The 18,993-nt window shown below is 35.7% G+C and overlaps 1 pseudogene; it reads right to left on the bottom strand.

The window, feature by feature from the left end:
- Positions 1 to 4,388: 4,388 nt before the first annotated feature.
- On the bottom strand, positions 4,389 to 6,941 carry LOC116245024 (selenium-binding protein 1-like; annotated as a pseudogene).
- Positions 6,942 to 18,993: the final 12,052 nt, after the last annotated feature.

Here is an 18,993-nt window from a genome sequence, read left to right as displayed (position 1 = left end):
TGTTGGATGCGTACATGAAGCTACATATGTACTTGCTTCTATGGATACTCTACACATGCACTTGGCTTTGTATTTAACGTTGAAGTTCTTCTGAACACTTACGTAAATATTTTATCACTGATGGGAATATGTACATGGTTTATCTACTGTTGTATACTTTATAGTGAAATTCTCATATATATCCAATGAGTACGGTTAGAGTATTTATGAATTGTGCGTAGATGTTGATTAAAACATTTGATACTGTTTATATTTACAGTCTCAAATGGAGTAGAGTAGATGCAGTGAAGTAGCTTTCATACAGGTATGGGCGATAATGATTCTGGTGGTTTTAGTTCTCATTCAGATTTCTTTGCAGAATGGATGAAAATACATCTAGGCAGACTATAGGGGAGCATGCACCACATTCTCATCAACGTCTTTGCAATCTCAATCGCAAAATCAAGCTGGTTTTGTTCAATGGAGAACACAGCAAACTGATACAATCAATGATGGCCTGCAGTCGTCTTCATCTTCTGTCCTTGATAGTTCTTTTGTTCTAGATCCCCAAGAGGAGGTCGTTGAGAAGTACCTAAATGGTGAAACTGCTGATTCGTTGTGAAGTACAACAAGGTGAAGGGATGCACTAAGTTGGTGATGCAATGTGTAGCTAAGCGATGCAGATCTCTTGTAGTCAATCCAATGAGTTGAACTTGTAGTTACATCAATAGTAAGGATCTAATGAATTGAAATCACAAGTTTGTATCAATACGAGTGGGATTTAAGCGATTCATCTGAGCACACATATTTCATTGAATGTGATAAACTTGTTGCTACATCCACGTTGAATGATTTAGTGGATTTAAATCACAAGTTTGCATGAAAATGAACGAAATTCAAGTGGTTCATTTGCTCCTTTATAGTTAATCTAATGTGTTTCACTTGTTATTACATGTATAAGTAATGATTTAAATGATTGAAATCACCAATTCATATGGACACAAATCTGATGTATACATTAGTTTGATGCTTGTAGTTAGTCCAATAAGTAAAACTTTTTGTTTCATTGAATTAAGTAAAAGGGGTCAAACAAAAGCATAGATCCCACTTGTATCCATATGAACTTGTGATTTCAATCATTTAAATCGTTCATTACACATGTAATAACAAGTGAAACACATTAGATTAAATATAGGGGAGTAAATTAATGACTTGAATCTTATTCATTCTCATACAAACTTGTGATTTCGATCAAATAAATCATTCAAAATGGAGGTACTAACAAGTTAAAAACATTCAATTAAATATGTGTGATCAAATGATTGCTTAAATCCCACTCGTGTTTATACGAACAACTGATTTCAATCGCTTATATCACGTACTATAGATGTAACGACAAGTTGAATTCTTTCGATTAAGTACTAGGGATGAAACTAATGCACAGTGAAACACATTATGTTAACTATAAGGGATCAATTGAATGACTTGAATCACAAACTAATGTACAGTTATGATCAAATAACATGCTTATAGGGCTATGAACCTATTCTGATCATAATACTATATTCCAGTATGACCTCTAATAACATAAGACCTGTTGGCTTATATTAAGTGGGATATTACTCAAAACAATAGTGCTATGTCTGGTTGAAAGCTTTGTCTATCCGTGAAGTTTGGATGACTTGAAGAGAAATCACAATCATTTGCTGATTTATATGCAAAAAAAGGTAACTCAACTTCAGAAAGTGTAAATTTAATGAGACACACAAGGATGATTGAGAGGCTTCTTAGTTATTTGCGTGCCAAGCATTGCATGCACAAACAAGAAGAAATGACCAGGCTGCACACATTACCTATGTCACCAGCTTGATAAGTGATTAAAAGAAAAGAAGAAAAAACCAAAAACAGTTAACGCCATGGAGATAAAGTTTTCAAAAGAGGTTCAAAGATGGACTATCAGTAAAGAAAATGATTCTGATGAAATTCTCTACAGAAAAAGCATAAAAAATATGAAAAATATAAAAGATCCACATGTAACATGAAATCCCCAAATGGTGTGATAACTTGGTAATATCCAAATCTAGAAACAGAAAAGGAGCCCCATTCTTCTATGCATACGAAATTCTAAAAGGTAGAATTCTTCTCTAGTGACAAATAGCTGCTAGTGATGGTAGCTCTTCACAATCACCACTACGACAGGCAAAGGTTCATTAGGGACAAGTATGACGTCTAACCGACTCTCCAGCGCTCGACAAAAAAGGGGGTAGCCGACCGATGCTCCATTCCATCAGAGGAAAACAGTGTCCCACTTTACAGGCCAGATGCAAAATTAAAAAGGTATTTCCATCTGCATGCATTTAACAAATGAGAGAGCTTCATTCTTTACAAAATTCACCTAGAACAAGGAAAGAGAAACCACATTTCTGCACACCACCACTTCAATAACCAAGAAATGTTCGACTTCCGCACCAAATCAAAAGAAAAGTGAAGGCTTCCACAGTAAGACATATAGCTTTCCTTGTCGAATCTGCTCCAACGTGTGACACCCAGCACATCATCACCATGGGCATACACTCCACACATACAAACTCCGTAAAAAAATTCACAGAAAGAAAAAGCCAGATATCTATGTCTTTTTCAAGCAGACGCCAATGTAATTCCACTGGAGAATATGAAAATAAATTGATTTTAGCATTCCTATGCAGATCCCAAGAGAATGCATAGGATAAAACTTAAGAGAGCAAAGTAGACCTCGTCTTAGGGGAGCCTCAAATTCCGATATAATCTATGAATCTGTAGATATCAACACGTACATTTGTGTGAAAAATGTTGTCACAGGTCAAATCCAACATTAAATCTAGCCTTCAAAATTCCTAACAGTTTCAGAGCGACAACTTAGAGAAAACCATGTGATCCCAAAGGCAGCAAACTTGTCACTCTGCTGAAAATTATTAACAAGAAAAAGCTTCAAGAAAAATAAAATTCACATTTCTGGCGAATCACGATCCATTGTACCGCGAGGAAATTTTATACACAGAAAATTCCAGCATCCATCAATTTAATCGTGCATCCATCAACTTAATCGTCCCAACGAGGATGTACAAAACTGTTTCAAGAATGACAGAGATGTCTTCTTTACGCTGATCTCCTAGTCGGGCAACGACCAGACGAAAAAAGAATGAAACTGAGGAAAATGAACATACTTGCAGCGGTCACAGAGCTCGGCCACGTTGCCAGACCTTAATCTCCATCCTTTCCACCACCTCTCTGATGACGAGGCGCCACACTTCGGGCTGAAGCAGATCTTCAAGAAAGAGGAAGGCGCAGCCATCTCTTCCAACCAGAAACAACAATTAACCAGAACAAACTCTCAGCCCGCGAAGAGTATTTGTAGGGCAAACTGAAACACGTAACAATGCCAAGACTAGAAAAAGGAAAACCGCAAATTCTTGATCAATCTTCCAGCAGAGCGAGAAAAGAGGGGAGAAGCAGATGGTTTCAAGAGTCTAACTCTTGTATGTCTCTTCAAGAGTCTAACTCGTGTATGTCTCTTCCTCATCCTGATGCGTCTGCCACAGCTGCCGGTGCTTTGGCTGGCCTTTGCTCGTTTAGTGCCATTGTCTCCCTCATCGCTGTCATTGATTCCCATTACACCTTGGCATCTCATCTGCAGCGAGCGTCATGCAGGCACGTAACACCCTCTTACATATTTCACACATAGACAGAGGCTCACCCACCCAGCACTATTTTGTGTTGCTTCTTTTTCGCTCGTAAATCTTCCGCATCCTTTTTCCCCCCAAAATCCTCTTCTCTCTCTCTCTCTCACCCTCGGTCGTTTGCCCATTCTCCACTGCCCTCTGGGCCACTTGCCCGTTCTCCACTTCCCTCCGGGCCACTGCCATTTTATAAGTGATTCTTAGCCTGGTCCTGAAACACTGATCCTTCCTCTAGTTAGAACTTGCAGTAACCACAGAGGATTCAATCTATGCTTTGGTGAGGTTAGACAGCTCGAGCCTTGTCCACTATACCTTGATATGGATTGGCTAGTTTCACTGCATTCCGTTCTTGACTCTGTACTCAAGTGGCCTGCGACCCAATCCATCTTTTTGTCCTCTTTCTAGGATGGTGTGGAACAAAAAAAATGGGAAACGTTTTTGATCCGTGAAGGTGGGAGAACATGCGACGGAGGGAGAACATGCGACGAAGACATCTACTTTTGTATTTAAAAACTTATCTATGATGTTGACATGTCACCTCTTTGAATTCTCCAAATTAATCCAACAATCCAAGGCGTTGTGCTTCTTGAGCAATTCCCATGTGGTACTTCAACATAATGGGCACTCTTGTTTGAATATGCATCTTATTTCCATTCTCATCTCATTTATTCTCAAATGACTACAAAGTCAACCCTAAATAGGACCGTCAAGTTCAATCCCAAAATATACAAAGAAGTTTGGATTCAGCTTCAATCCACCCTTCTCTGTGTCCATGTCAATCTGCAGCATATGTGACCCTCCTCCAAGACCTCTGGATAGAATTGCCGATTCCATGTGCTAAAGAGTGAGTTAGTCACCTACATTCTCTTACCATCCAAGCTCAACCGGATCATTTGTGGCCCACCTCTAAGTCTGTTTCCCTGAGGAAAGCAAGAAAAGGTAAAAACAACAATGACTTAAACACACACCTTTACTTCAGGAACATCAAACTGAGACTCCAGCCCATCTTTAGATACTGCAACTATCTGACTTCCCTTCTGAATGAGTCCACCAACCCATAGTTGTCCAGTCAAAACAGGCTTTGAAGGGTCCTCAATGTTGTATTGCCTAACATCACCATGCAGCCAGTTTGAGAAGTAAAGGAGGTGATCATCCAGTGAGATAACGAAATCAGTTATAAGCCCAGGCATGTCGAGCATAATCCAATTCGGAAAGGTGTCACAGATATTTCAACATAGAAGAGACAAACAAGCAATTTAGGCCCCCTCTCTCTCTAGTACACTCTCACATATGCACACTTACAGTAATGTGAACATCAGCAAATGGTACCTCATGGCTCTATGATCCACTTGGAGTCTGGAAAAACCTAATCATGTTGCTGCATAATGCAGACCCAATGTAACCTGTATAGAATCTGCAGGACAGTATCAAACTAGTCATAAGTAATAGCCAATACAATTGATGATCATATCAAGCATAGGTTGCACTTTTCAGGGCGATGATATTTGACACTGTCACACTGACCTCCAAAGGTAGGAGATCCGAGTTACCAAGGTCTAGTCTGTTTCAGTAAACCATTGGACCAGCTGTATACATGTAGATGTCTTCATAACGACCATCTTCTACATGTTGGAGACTGAATCCTTTTGTCAAAGATTTTGGTGCTCCCCATGATGAACTAATCATGGTCTTTTGTCAGGGCTGATACCAGAAGTCATATCCAAATAGAGGACTTACCAAGTTTCTCCCATCTGAACCAGAACATACATATTGGAGATCAAAAGTACCAGGTTTCAACACAAATGAAGGTGTGCCGATCAGAGCACTCACATCAGATGCATGGGATAAAAGCTAAAATTCATTCCAAGAAGTCTGTGTGATCTTAAGAGATGTATCTTATCACAGCAAAATCAAGTGAGGACAGTGATCATGCTCATGTGAGGCAGTGTTAAGTAATCTTGTACAAGAAAAAAGAACTTGCCAGAACCAGTTCACTGATGTGAAAGCTCAACCAGTCACATTTAAATTTATAGAAAGAGATCAGATTTGGTGTGGAAAGAACTAGTGATACTGGCACAGTGCAAGTAACCTGCTTGTTTTCTCTAAACAATGAAAAATAGAAACTGTTGAACATATATGACAGAGGACTGTGTTAATGAGGTCCTGATTGAAATAACATGTCATCAAAATAATTGTTGCAGACTATAAAAGATTTCATTCAGAAAACTTGTAAGCTTTGAGGACAATTTCAATGACCAATATTGAGATAAAAACATTATGAAAAAGCAAGAATGGATTATCGCTGAGGTTCCAAGCCATGATACATTTTGAACGTGGAAAGAGAATACTTACGTCTCACTGTATGCATGTTATGCATGTACAGCATCTTCTCTGAATGCCCCCATATAAACATGGGGGTTGGGCTGACCTGCAATTCTAAAATTACAAAAGATGCCCTTACAAAAATACATGGAGGAATCTTCGGATGAAAGAAATGGATCAAAATGGAGTTCACTGTGAAGGAAAGTTCCTTTGCTAGTTGCTCTCTCCAATTCTCCTTGAGAAAATGCTTTTGACAGCCGTCTAAGGTAGACTACAGAGAAAACTTCAAGCATAATCCTTTCGGCTTTAGATTTGTTTAAACCAAATATATCCTTCAAATATCCAAAGCAGTAAGCTGCTTGTAGAAAAAGAACAAAGAAAAAGGCTAGAAAATTATAAGCACAAGCACGGAAGCTGCAACTAAGGACCTCCATCTATTTGCATAACCTACAAATGTTTTGGACATATATGAATCCAGAAACTGCATAATGTAAACTTACGGTTTTTTTTCTTCAATATGCCCATTATAGAAAGCTTGCTTTAAATATGATCGAAAGAAGCTTCAAGTCATCCACTTTTCCATCCATCATGTTTACCACCTAAAACAAGAATACATAGTAGTGACCAGAAATTGCACACTAAGAAATCCACCAGATTCAACAACTTCAGTTATATCATTGTAGAACACTTTTTTTTTTTTGCTTGAAGTGCTAGATTCTGCACTAATAATTTATGATCAAAGGAGAAATGGACAGTGGCACTTATGGTATGAACCTCCAAAGTTGCCTCACCTATAAGCAGTGCAAAATAACAATAATCATTATGAAAAAAAAAGAAAGAAACAGAAAATTGGAAGAGGAATAAAACCAAAGTCAAAAGAGTATGACAGTAGGCAAAGAATAATTCAAGCACAATTACCTCCATTCTTCAAACCAACCAGTAGTTCAGTTTCTTCTCCCTGCTGAAATAACTGAGAAAACAAAACTTTTCTATCACTCTAGAGCCAAACCTTGGCATCTTTTTAAGATGTAGATTAACACATGATTGTATCATAACCGAGTTGGATATGAACAATATGAACAAAATAGATTCGCATATTTTTAGAATGTAGGCTTCCATGTTAGCAAACACATGATTGTATCTTAACAATTTATGATATGCAATTCAAAGACTCTATCAGAATGTGACACACACCCATGAATTTGACCAGATTATATTTATAAAAAGAATCAAGTTGTCACGGGCTGACTTTTTCATGCCTATTTGGCCCGCATTGCGTCAAAGGATAGTCGGTCTGCAACACAAGTGACGGCATTGAAAAAGGAAAACGAAGAACCTAAGACAATAAAGCACCTAAACAACCCATGTCACAATGAAAGTAAAACTAAACATGACACTATGCAGGAAACCATTAAAGCAGAATTCAATTGACCAACTCAACAAAACTAAACAATCAAACTAAATCAAAATAGGATCCTACTGAATACAAATCAAACCAATGACCTTAACCACTGGACATGTGCAATAGCTAACTAAAGGATCTATTCAACTAATCTAACACTAACGTGATACAAGAGAAACTGAGCATTACGATCGTCTAAAATCATGAAGGACCTCAGGACATAAAACCCAAAACCCATGCAACTTCGATGAATAGAACCTTTCAAAAACGTCACAGTTCAAAATGGACTACAAAATTGATTGGTCCTTTTGAAAGGAGATTAGAAGTGTTCCATGATAGACTCAACCCTTAGTCTGGGCTATGTCGAAGACACTCGGCTAAGATGGAATAATGGGCCAGGCTTAATCACTTATCCCAAACGATATGCATCTCTTGAGACAAAGAAATGAAATTCATCACACTCAACATGAGTTGACTAGGTTCGAGGTGTTTCATCTATTCCATGAATGGACTAATGGTTTGGTAATGGAATGGCCAACATCTTTCAAGGCCAAAGGGGATTGGGAATGAAATGACAAACATATTTCAAGACCAAAGGAGACTGGTTAGTTCCTCCTATGACTAGAGATGTCAAGTTTTAGTTTGAAATAGTTCAAAAATGATCAATTTTACTAATAAGCATGAGTGCTCGTGTTGTGCAAATAATATGGCCTTCATTTACACATAGCACCTACTGTACAAGCATTAGGATTCATTTCGTGTCAATGTTGTCAAATCTCTTGAAGGGATGCCTTTCAATTTCCAAAATATGAACATAAAGGAAACATCCTCAGCATCTTAAGTAATAAAAAATAGGAGAAGATATTGACCCTAGGACCACACATCTACCAAAGATTTTCACATTCAATTCCTGTGAGTTCAGCCTTCATGACTTTCATCTCTTGGCAAACACCTTTTGCTTTTTTTTTTTTCTTTCTATTGCATTCAGCTTTTGCCTTCATTTTTTTTTTTCTTGATTTTTTTTAGGCCGACCTTCACCTTTGAGGGAATATCTCACCACCCCAAAGGCTACTAAGAAGCTCCACCGCTTTGGTGGTTATGTGTAGCTTTGTCGCATATCCATCCTGCTTCACCCTGCGGGTTTTTGACAAGCCAAAGGTTCATAAGTTGTTATCTTCATGGTATAGACATAAATCACCTATATGCGTACCCAGTTCTCTTGATTACTGTCCCAGAGGAATGACTACACATGCCCCGAGCCAATCTCTCAATGCTCATTTTGCTACCTACCAAGATCTTACAAAGCATTTTGGCTTCTCTCTCAAGATACCTTCTGACTAAATCCTTGCAAATGCTTGATTACCAGAGTCAATAGCACTTCCTAGTGTCGACTTTCTCAACTTCACAGGACCTTTCTGTACTGCTCATATTCACGATCTTTTCAGTTTTCCTCTTCCATTATTTGGCAACCAAAATTTGAAATTTTATCCTTCTATTGAAGGAGGTACTAAGAATAAAGAAAAGCCACATCATTGTGTGAGAAGACACTTTTAAAATGTTTTTAAGCGAAACTGAAAATTATCACTTTTACAAAAATTCTTAACATCAAATAGTATATCACCAAGAGGAAGGAATTCTACTTTAAAGAAGAGGGTGAATGCAAAATAGCATAGGTTGGTTGGGTAGAAAAATGAACTTCACCAACTCTCCTAGGGACTTCTATACGAAAGGTTGGTTTGATAGTGACGATTTTCCATAAATGTTTGAGTCCTCAACTGATTCAAAGTTTTACAAATGGTTTACATTAAGCTCTTATCTTTTCCCAAAGGAAGCCCGTGATAAACCAATCGTATGTTGTGGATTTTGTAAAATCATCAAGTGCATGATAATGACAACTATGGGATTGGACTTTGTTAGACTCTAAATGTATGACTATCTAGCAAAGTTGATCAGTCTTGTGCCCTAGTTACATGAGGACTTTGCAAAATATGTTCTTGACCACAAACTAATAAAGCATTAGCAGAAGACATCCAAACACAATCTCGTCATACATGGAGGTGTCATGGACTTAACTTTATTTATGTCATCTACCTACTCCTTACCATGACCGTATGCTGCCCTTCCTTTGCATGTTTTGTTGACTTGTTTCCTGTTTGAGATATCTATGAAATGCCTGGACCAAGCTACACCACTTAGAGAACTGATATTCATTCATTGACTACAAATGATAACCCTAGAGTTTAGCTTCTACCTTGTGAAACATGACCAAGCGACGAGGCGAATCTCAAAACTCTTGAATCCAGGTCAGAGAAAAAAATGATTAAGCTAAGGACTGAGAAAACTGTTTCGCCTGAAACAAACATAGACTTCCAAAATTTCCTATCCACAACAAGAACATACAAAACTAACGTTCTTGAGGAGCATGACAACTTAATTGAAATGAAGGCACCATACTTTATAAACACAGAAGTCCCTGAAGAGACCTCCAATCCATGTTAGTTGATGAAATCAGAACTACATGCAACCAATCCACCTGATGCATAATACTAAAACCTGACAAAATTGTGGCACTAAAAACCTCCCAATACATGACCTAAAGCCGAAGTCAAAAGAAGCAGCAAAACAAGGTACTCGATCAGCAATCACGAAGTGGATTGGGGAAAATACGTGCAGATACTATGATATAAGTCTTTCCATACAGTCGATGATTCCAAATTAGGCATCCTTTTCAACAAACTATTATTCCATGTCGATGCCACTGTATTCAATTTCTCTGATGCAAAATCTATAACCTACAATAAGCAAAATGGACAAAGGATTACTGAAGGCCGGTTTTCACAATTATCGTTCTCCCAAGTGGCACATGTAGAACTCGTGATACAAACCTGGTGAAGGAGGTGGCATCATGACCGGTTTGTCGACCGCGGCATCTAGATTGGAAGCTGGGGTTTCAGCCGGTGCCGGATCTTCCACAGAACCGGTCGCCAGGTTAGAGGGGAGCTGGTATCATGAAGACGACGAGGCCAATTCCTTTGAGTTGGGCACATCGCCCCTCGGTGCGACCGACACCTCTTTTGGATGAGAGTTCTCCACTTGATTCCACCAATTCAATCCCCAAAGAAAAACAAGTTCTCTGCCTGATTCCCCGAAATCAAGCCCTGAAGAAAACAACCCCCTTAGAAAACCACAAAATACATAAATGAGATGTTGGAGTCGACAACAAACCCAAGAATACGTAAACAATAACAAATAAGATGTGGGCAAGGTTTGTTTCATCTGAATACCTTGAGATGCTTGCTTCTTGGCACCGGCGATGGCATAGAAAGCTTCGCCGATGAAGAGCTGCGCCTGGTGGAGACCATGGCTCCCTTCTCTGATCGTGTTTCCGTCTCTTCCCTTTCTCCTATTCCTTCTCCCCCACTTTCCTCCTCTCTGAGCGGACGCCATTGATCTCAAGTTAGAAGGGATGAGATTTGATATGAGACCTATGAACTTTAAGACGCAAGGCCTACAAACAACATAATCTTTGCATAGTGCACATACACATATATATTTATAAAGTTTGTACATTATACATATACATAATAAATATACATATATGCTATATATCTATATATAAATATTTATACATACGTATAATATATATACATATATGCTAATGTATATACATAATGTACCTATATATATGTACATATAGTGTTGTGTAATATGTGTATACACATGTATAATATAATATATATTATACGTGCAGTGCATACATAACATATATATGGTATTATATGTTGTACATATTTATATATAGATGTTAATACCTGTATGTAATATATGTCTACATATCATTGATCTCAAGTTAGAAGGGATGAGATTTGATTTGAGATCTATGAACTTTAAGACGCAAGGCCTACAAACAACATAATCTTTGCATAGTGCACATACACATAGATATTTATAAAGTTTGTACATTATACATATATATAATATACATACATATATGCTATATATCTGTATACAAATATTTATTCATATGTATAATATATATACATATATCCTAATATATACACGTACAAGTGCATATATTATGTACATATGTATATGTATATATATATATATATGGACATATAGTGTTGTGTAATATGCGTATACCCATGTATAATATAATATATATATAATATGTATAATGCATACATAACATATATATGGTAGTAGACATTGTACATATTTATATATAGATATTAATATATGTATGTAAACTATATCTATATATTCATACATAATGTACATATGTATGTACACATATAATACAAATATGTACATATATATGTTAGATGTATATGTATGTATTACGTAAATACATATATATGTATATATATATATGCATATGTTATATGTACATACATTATAAGTACATATTTGGATATTATATGCACATGTATACATATACATATGTATGTGCATACATAAATATGTGTATAAAATAATATTAATATGCACATATAGATAGTATGAACGTGTACGTTCATATGTTTGCATATATGTGTTATATACATACATACACATATGTATTAACGGATATATACAAATTTACATATATATGTATAGGTACCTATGTGTTGAAATTATACCTATTATATACGTATATATAATGTATATGTCTATACGTACATATATATGTGTGTGTACATACCTATATATAACGTTTTACTATACATAACATATATACATATATTATATATATGTGCCTATACATATAATATATTTTATTGTAACATTATATATGTACATTGGTACAATGTATTACATATATAATATGCACATAACATACATATATTTTATATACATATTGTATGTTCTCATATGTACGTACATATAATATATACATATAACGTATTACTATACATAACATATATACATATATTATATATGTGTACCTGTACATATAATATATTTTTACTGTAACATACTACATGTACATTGGTACATATGTACATTAGCAGAGCTATTTTATCCAACCATTTTCATGCATAGCTTTAACATGCCTATTTCATTTAGGTACCACTTGAAAGTTTAACATAGATCTCTGGATTGCATTTTGCAAACAAATAATCACTGGCTTTTTTAGCATAGTAGTAGTTGCTATTTTTCCTAAGCTTGTTTAGCATACATCCCATTTGAGAATGAACTTGCACCTTTCTTTGAGAAGTTTTTGATTTTCATGCTTCTTGTCTGTAGTGATAGTAGATTGTGACCACCGAAGTTGAAAATTCTTGCTTAATGATGTTTTGAGTTATGACAGCAGTTGGAGTGATTGTTGCACTGAAATTATGAAAGAATTCTAAATTTTCTAGAGAAATGGAACTGCCTGAAGAAAAAGGAACTCAATCAGATGAATATGAATGATTTGACAAATAATTTTTTTTAAGTTGATATTTATTCACTCAAATTGTTTAGTTTACGATCATTTGTTTACTCTTCTAGTATTTACAAGTATTAAAAAGCCTATTCAGCATTGTTGTTTCTAATTCTTCATTCTTAGTTGCTAAGATGTATCCCATATGATATCTATTATGAAACTGAAACTGATACTTTATGGAGATCTGTTCTTTTCTTGAGACAGGTGATCGATATGTGTGTGTGCAGGATTAGACACCTAGATGGAAAATGCCTTTGTTCCTATTTCTTTGATTAGGCCCCACTTTACATACTGGGAGAAATTGTGTCGGCAAATGTTATTTATTCAATTTAATTAGTAGATATTTTTATCATGTTCTATTTAGTGGGACACTATTGTAGATTAGTTACAGTGAAATTTTTATGTGTTTCTTTAAGAATTGAAAACTGAAACTAGTCAGATTTGTTGAAAAGTGAAGACCTGATTGTAGAAACTCACATATTTCTAATCTAAAGCATGTTTTCTTATGATTAAGTACGAGGAAGCACAAACTTATGGGCTTTGTTTGGATAAAAAAAGCATCACTGCTTAGGCTTTTTGAGAGACCTGAAGTGAGGCCAAATGAAAAGTTGTATATACTAATATTTCCTTGCATGCAAGCAGAGACTTTTTTTGTCTTTTTTTGAAAATGGAACATTTGCACCCGCACTCAGACAACACTTTTTCCCATGTGTTTTACTCCTTTTTGCATTTTCTGTCTGATAAGCTAAAAAGAAGAAATTGATTTTTCTATCTCATTTCCTGAGTTTTCCATATCATATTTCATTATGGCTGTTTCATGACATTAAGTGAATGGAATATATAAATAAAATAAGATTTTTCACTAGTACTTCAAAGATTCATATAATGATCCTGAATGAAAGGGAAAAAAAAAACATGTATAAACTGGATCACCATTTTATTTAATTCATGGGATTATGCTTAGTTGATCATCCATAGCATTTACATAATATGAAAATCTGGAGTTATTTCCTTTCAAATGTTATTTCTTTGTATTTTTGCTACTAAGATGCTCAAACTTGGGCCTTCAATGCCAATGGTCACCTATCCTCAAGTTGGTTGCTAAATACTTTTATTTGTTTAATTATATTTGGGCCTGCCTATTGTACTTAGTATTTACTTCAAATTGTATGTTTCTTTACGTTTTATTCTCCTATCTTCTCCTAGCTCCATATATTGCTTAGATTTTTTTATATAATTCTAATTATCTTGCATTTGCAGTTAGGACTTATGGCCTAATTTTGCTGATGCCTGGTCAAATTTGTCATGAGCAAGAAATTACTAATTTTTCATTGGTGAAGGAATTAACATAAATATCAAATGAGGCATTGAAACAGGACTACAAAAACTGAAAATCCACCTCTTTTATGAGAGCATAGCAGAAAATTCGGATGAAAGCCTTGGTGCAGCTGAAGAGGGCCTATTTCATCTTGTCTTGTAACAGTTTTGCTGCCCATTTACCACTGCCATAGAGGGTATGTTCCAAATTGTCTATAACATGTTTGAAGCTCATAGTTATGATGTTATAAATCAACTAGCATAAATTTTGTAACGTCCATTGGGTTTGATCTGCACATATTAAGTGGTATACCTTTTTTTCCTGCTTAGTTGTATAAGCTCAGATGTAGGGAAAATATAGACTACTAATTGGTTGATAATGACCCTTGATTATCTAAACTTCTAAAGTGTTGGCAAAAACTTTGTTACGAAACTATTCTTAAGTCCTTCCAAAATCCAAACATGTGGAGTGCTATATAAACTATTAATGAGCCAATAAATGACAACAGCATTATTTTATTATTTGAAGGAACTAAAATTCAGAAAAGAAAAAGTGACTCTTTGAACTTTGAATTCAAAGCATTATTTTATTATTTTTTTGTTTGTACTCAATGATGACAATCTATGGATTCACCTATATAAACCCCGGCTAAGGTTGCAAAATAAGAGCTTGAATATTGCTTGTTAATAATCTGAGGAATATCACAGGTATTTTCAATTGTTGTTAAAGCATGAATTTGAACAAGTACAAGAAAAGGTATTGACTACCGACGTCAGTTTGAGTGGAAAATTCATGCCACTAAATAAGGTCATGTTGACAACATGTGAGTACTTTCTTCTTTCACTAAGTTGTAAGATGAAATGACTTTCTTTGTTTCTTCAAATATTTGCGCAAAGCTTTTTAAAATTTAGTTTGAGAAAAATCTGAAAATTTTATAACTTATTTTGGAGGACAATTCATCTTAGGTCTTTTTTTAAATTACCCTAAAATTGAAGAAATTGTTCACAAGAAACACGTGGTTGTACTCATCAAAATGGGCCTGTAGAAGTAAAACACAAGCACATAATGCAAACTCTTTGAGCATTTTTATTTGATGTTTAGAAAATCATTGTGTTTTACTTGGGTATACCTAAATCAAACAGATATAGTTTGTTGTTATCCCTAGAATAGGAAATTATATGTTTCTTAATGATAGTTTTCTTGGTAAGGGAAAAATTTATGATGATGTTCCTAAAGAAGACAATGAATATGTATTTATTTACAAAGAAGATGCATTAGCTGAGAATTATGATGATAGATATTGTACAATCTGAGATGCTTAGTCTTTATACTCTTGAACTAAACAACCATCTGTAATAAAACCCACTGACCTTAATTCCCCTTAGGTCATTATCTATAACACAGGAAGTCAAGAAGCTAGTAAAGATGTCAACAGCCGACCTGAAAAGACCATTGAGTTAAAAAAAGGTCTAGTACACCTATGGGCAGCTTGGTAACTACATCATATGAATCATTTTCTTCTCAGCATGGGACATGCTTGACTGCTATCTCATTTTATCCTATGAATCTTAGAATGAACTTGCCTGGGTAATAATCAATAATATGATGAGTCATAGACTATTCAGAAGCCTTCTCTCCATCAACTAAGATGACATGAATTAGGGTTCTTGTAAATTTCTATTAAAGGTTAGAACATATACCAAATTGACATCGGAATTGCTTTTTTAATAAGAATTAAATGTAGAAGTTTATATGAATCTCCCTCTTCGGGCAAAACTTTCTATGGTAAGATTCTTCACTTGAGGAAAGTTTTATAGTGTAATGTGAACTCCTATGTTTTGCTTTAATAAATTTAATTTATTTGTTACATCTCTAAATGTTAAAATATTGTTATTATGATACAACTATATTTTGCTAAGATAAAGTTTAAACTTTGTTATTGTGATACAAGTCTATTTTGCTAAGATAACTTTTTTAGGTGTAGTCATTCTTCTTTTATATATGTCAATGACAAGATTATTACAAGTAGTAGCAAGATGGACATTGTAAATATTTTTATGGCCCTTTTGCTTTTAGACAAAATAAGTTGGTTGGCTTGCTAAAGTTTGAACTTATTGTCATTTTCTTCCCACTACATGATTTTATTTATTTTTTGTGCACAAGAAAGTTGAACAGAAGATAACCCCTATTTGTTTTTCTTTTCTCATTTTTTAATGTCAAAGTAAAGATTAGAATTAGCTCTGGTTTGTACTTTTTTCAATAGAATTTTGTGACTTTTTTGTTATTTGGTATACTTTTGGATAAATCCAGCTGAAGTTGGTTCTATTGATTATCATTTTTAGGTTTTGATAATGCACATACTTCACAATCCAAGAGGTATCAATCATTTTGTAGTGGTTCAATCTGCTTTCAAGTTTATTATTTTTGTGAAGTATGTGCATACCATTCAGGATTTAACAACTAACCTTTAACAACTCATTTAGCTAAAGTTCACACAACTGTTGCCATCAGTTTTAAAATCTGAAGGGGTCTCCATTTCTCATACTGTTCAGCATGCTGGTGAGTTTGTTCTTACTTTCCCTAGGGCATACCATTCAGGATTTAACTATGGTTTCAACTGTACTAAGGCAGTCAATGTTGCTCCAATTAGTGGTTGCCACTTGGCCAAAGCGCAGTGGAACTTTACTGTGAACAGTGTCATAAAACATCGATAACACAAGATAAATTGCTACTCGGTGCCACTAACGGAGCAGCTAGGGCTCCTTGGAGGCTGCTGCAACTCAAGGAATGCAACAAAGAAAGTCTGAGATGGGAAAGTGCATGCAGGAAGGATGAAATTCTTACTAAAGCAGTTAAAGTAATCATATGTTTATGCGTTACATATTTTAGCTACTTGAAGTTACTCATTCATCATTGTAAGTTGTGACATTTTTTGTTATTACTCTTTTAGGCATAGGTACAGATGGAGCAAATGAGGAGAGAGAAACTTCCTAAACCTTTTGAAGCCAGGAGAATGCATGCAAACTTTGATTTGACTGATGATCAAGAATGCTTTTTATGTTTTCGTGATTCACATCTCTCAGTGATTGGTTGTGAATGTTCACGGAACCGCTTCTGATGCTTAGAACATGCAAAGCTGCTCTGCTAATATGGTCCAAGAAAAAGATATTTCCTCTTCCGTTATGATTTGGATGAATTGCATACCCTTGTAAAAGCTTTAGAAGGAAATCTGACCACTCTGTACGACTGCGCAACTGGAAAGTTGTCCATTGATGGTTTATCCATGACAACACCTGAGAACTCCTCTTGTTTGAATCCAGAAACAAGTTGCAGTAGTTTCACCAAATCAGGGGAAACAGGCTTTGGAACTCTTGCCACCACACAATCAGAGATTGCAGGTAAGTTAGAACCTGAAGTTGGACTTCTTGGGTGAGCATTTTGTTGATTTAGTGGCAACTAATGGCCTTTCTTCAGACTTGGAAAACTGGAAATGCAATGCACTAAAATAACCTTCAAAGGAAGGATCAACTTCTAGCGCAAAGAGTCCAAAAGTCCTTGACATGAACGAAGCATGCAAATATGAGGAAAATGGTTATGATACTTCAGGAGCCTTTCAATCAAGTTCAGTAGAAAATAGCCACATGGCTTCATTTCTTGTCAACAAACTACACATTATGAATTCTTTAGAATTTCCATCAACCACCAACTCTGATAAGTTATTTCAGATTGGTTTTGGTCATCAAGAGTTGAATCTTGGAATGCATTCACACATTAAGGATGATACTTCTGTAGGTTCAGGAACTAAGGTTAATGCATGCAAAATTTTCCCCGATCTAGGTAGGGAAGGACCGCTTTTAAAGCATAAAAGGAGCACTCCAGATGGATCACATATTTCTGGAGAGGAGGAAAAGAATGTTGATCACGACCAGAAACAACAGAAATTGCAAAGCAACAGTTCATCTAATGCAGAGAGCGATAGAAGTGGGCATAGATAGAAGGTCAACGAAGAGCAGCTTTCGTTGTCTGAGGATATACACCTCAATAGCTATTTAAGCATAAAATGCTTGTCTGCACCTGAGAGCGTTGTATCTAATGCTAAAGGGGAAAAAGGTTTGAGTGCTGAAATATTCATTAAATTGAAAGAGCATCGTAAAACCATCGATGGTGCAAAATCCAGTTGGAGGATAGTCCATGCTGGGAGCACGTTTCAATGAATGCAAAATCCAGTTCACTTCTTATAGATGGCAGTCTTCGAGAAGGTGCATGTCGTAAAGCAAAAAAACTTTTTGGAGTCAATCTGCAGCTTTTGAAGCCATCTTCTTGTGAATCATCAGATAATGTGCATGTCGAAGAAACTACTTCATGCACATGTACTATAATATCTGAAAACAAATCCAATTCAACTGTGGTTGTGTGTCCAGCCTCGTCGGATACCTGTACCTTTCATATTGAAAAAAGGCATTGCATGAACCTGTGCCAATAGAAATTGGCTCTATTGTTCCTCAAAAGCTATGGTGCAGTAAGGAAGCCATATTTCCTATAGGTATGCTTACGCTTTCTTGTGCACCTATGATGTCCTAGGTTCACTTTTTGAGTTAACATATGTTGATGATAAAGGGTCACTGTTGCCAACTTTCTGTAGGATATAAGAGTCATGTCATGTTCTTTGATATACTTGATCCAACACAAATTTGTAGCTATACCTTGAAAGTATTTGATGTTGGACTGCTTGGGCTCATGGTTAAGGTAAGCTGGCAACTTATTTGATTGCTAAACTAATTAAGGCATCATATTTTTAAGGCTTATCACTAAGGAAATGGTGGACATTGTCTTCTTAACTTTTAAT

The sequence above is a fragment of the Nymphaea colorata genome, unplaced genomic scaffold, assembly GCF_008831285.2.
Source record: "Nymphaea colorata isolate Beijing-Zhang1983 unplaced genomic scaffold, ASM883128v2 scaffold0458, whole genome shotgun sequence".
In the NCBI taxonomy this organism is placed as follows: Eukaryota; Viridiplantae; Streptophyta; class Magnoliopsida; order Nymphaeales; family Nymphaeaceae; genus Nymphaea; species Nymphaea colorata.
The sequence above is the reverse complement of the archived record's forward strand: the minus strand, read 5'-3'. Positions and strand labels throughout refer to the sequence as shown.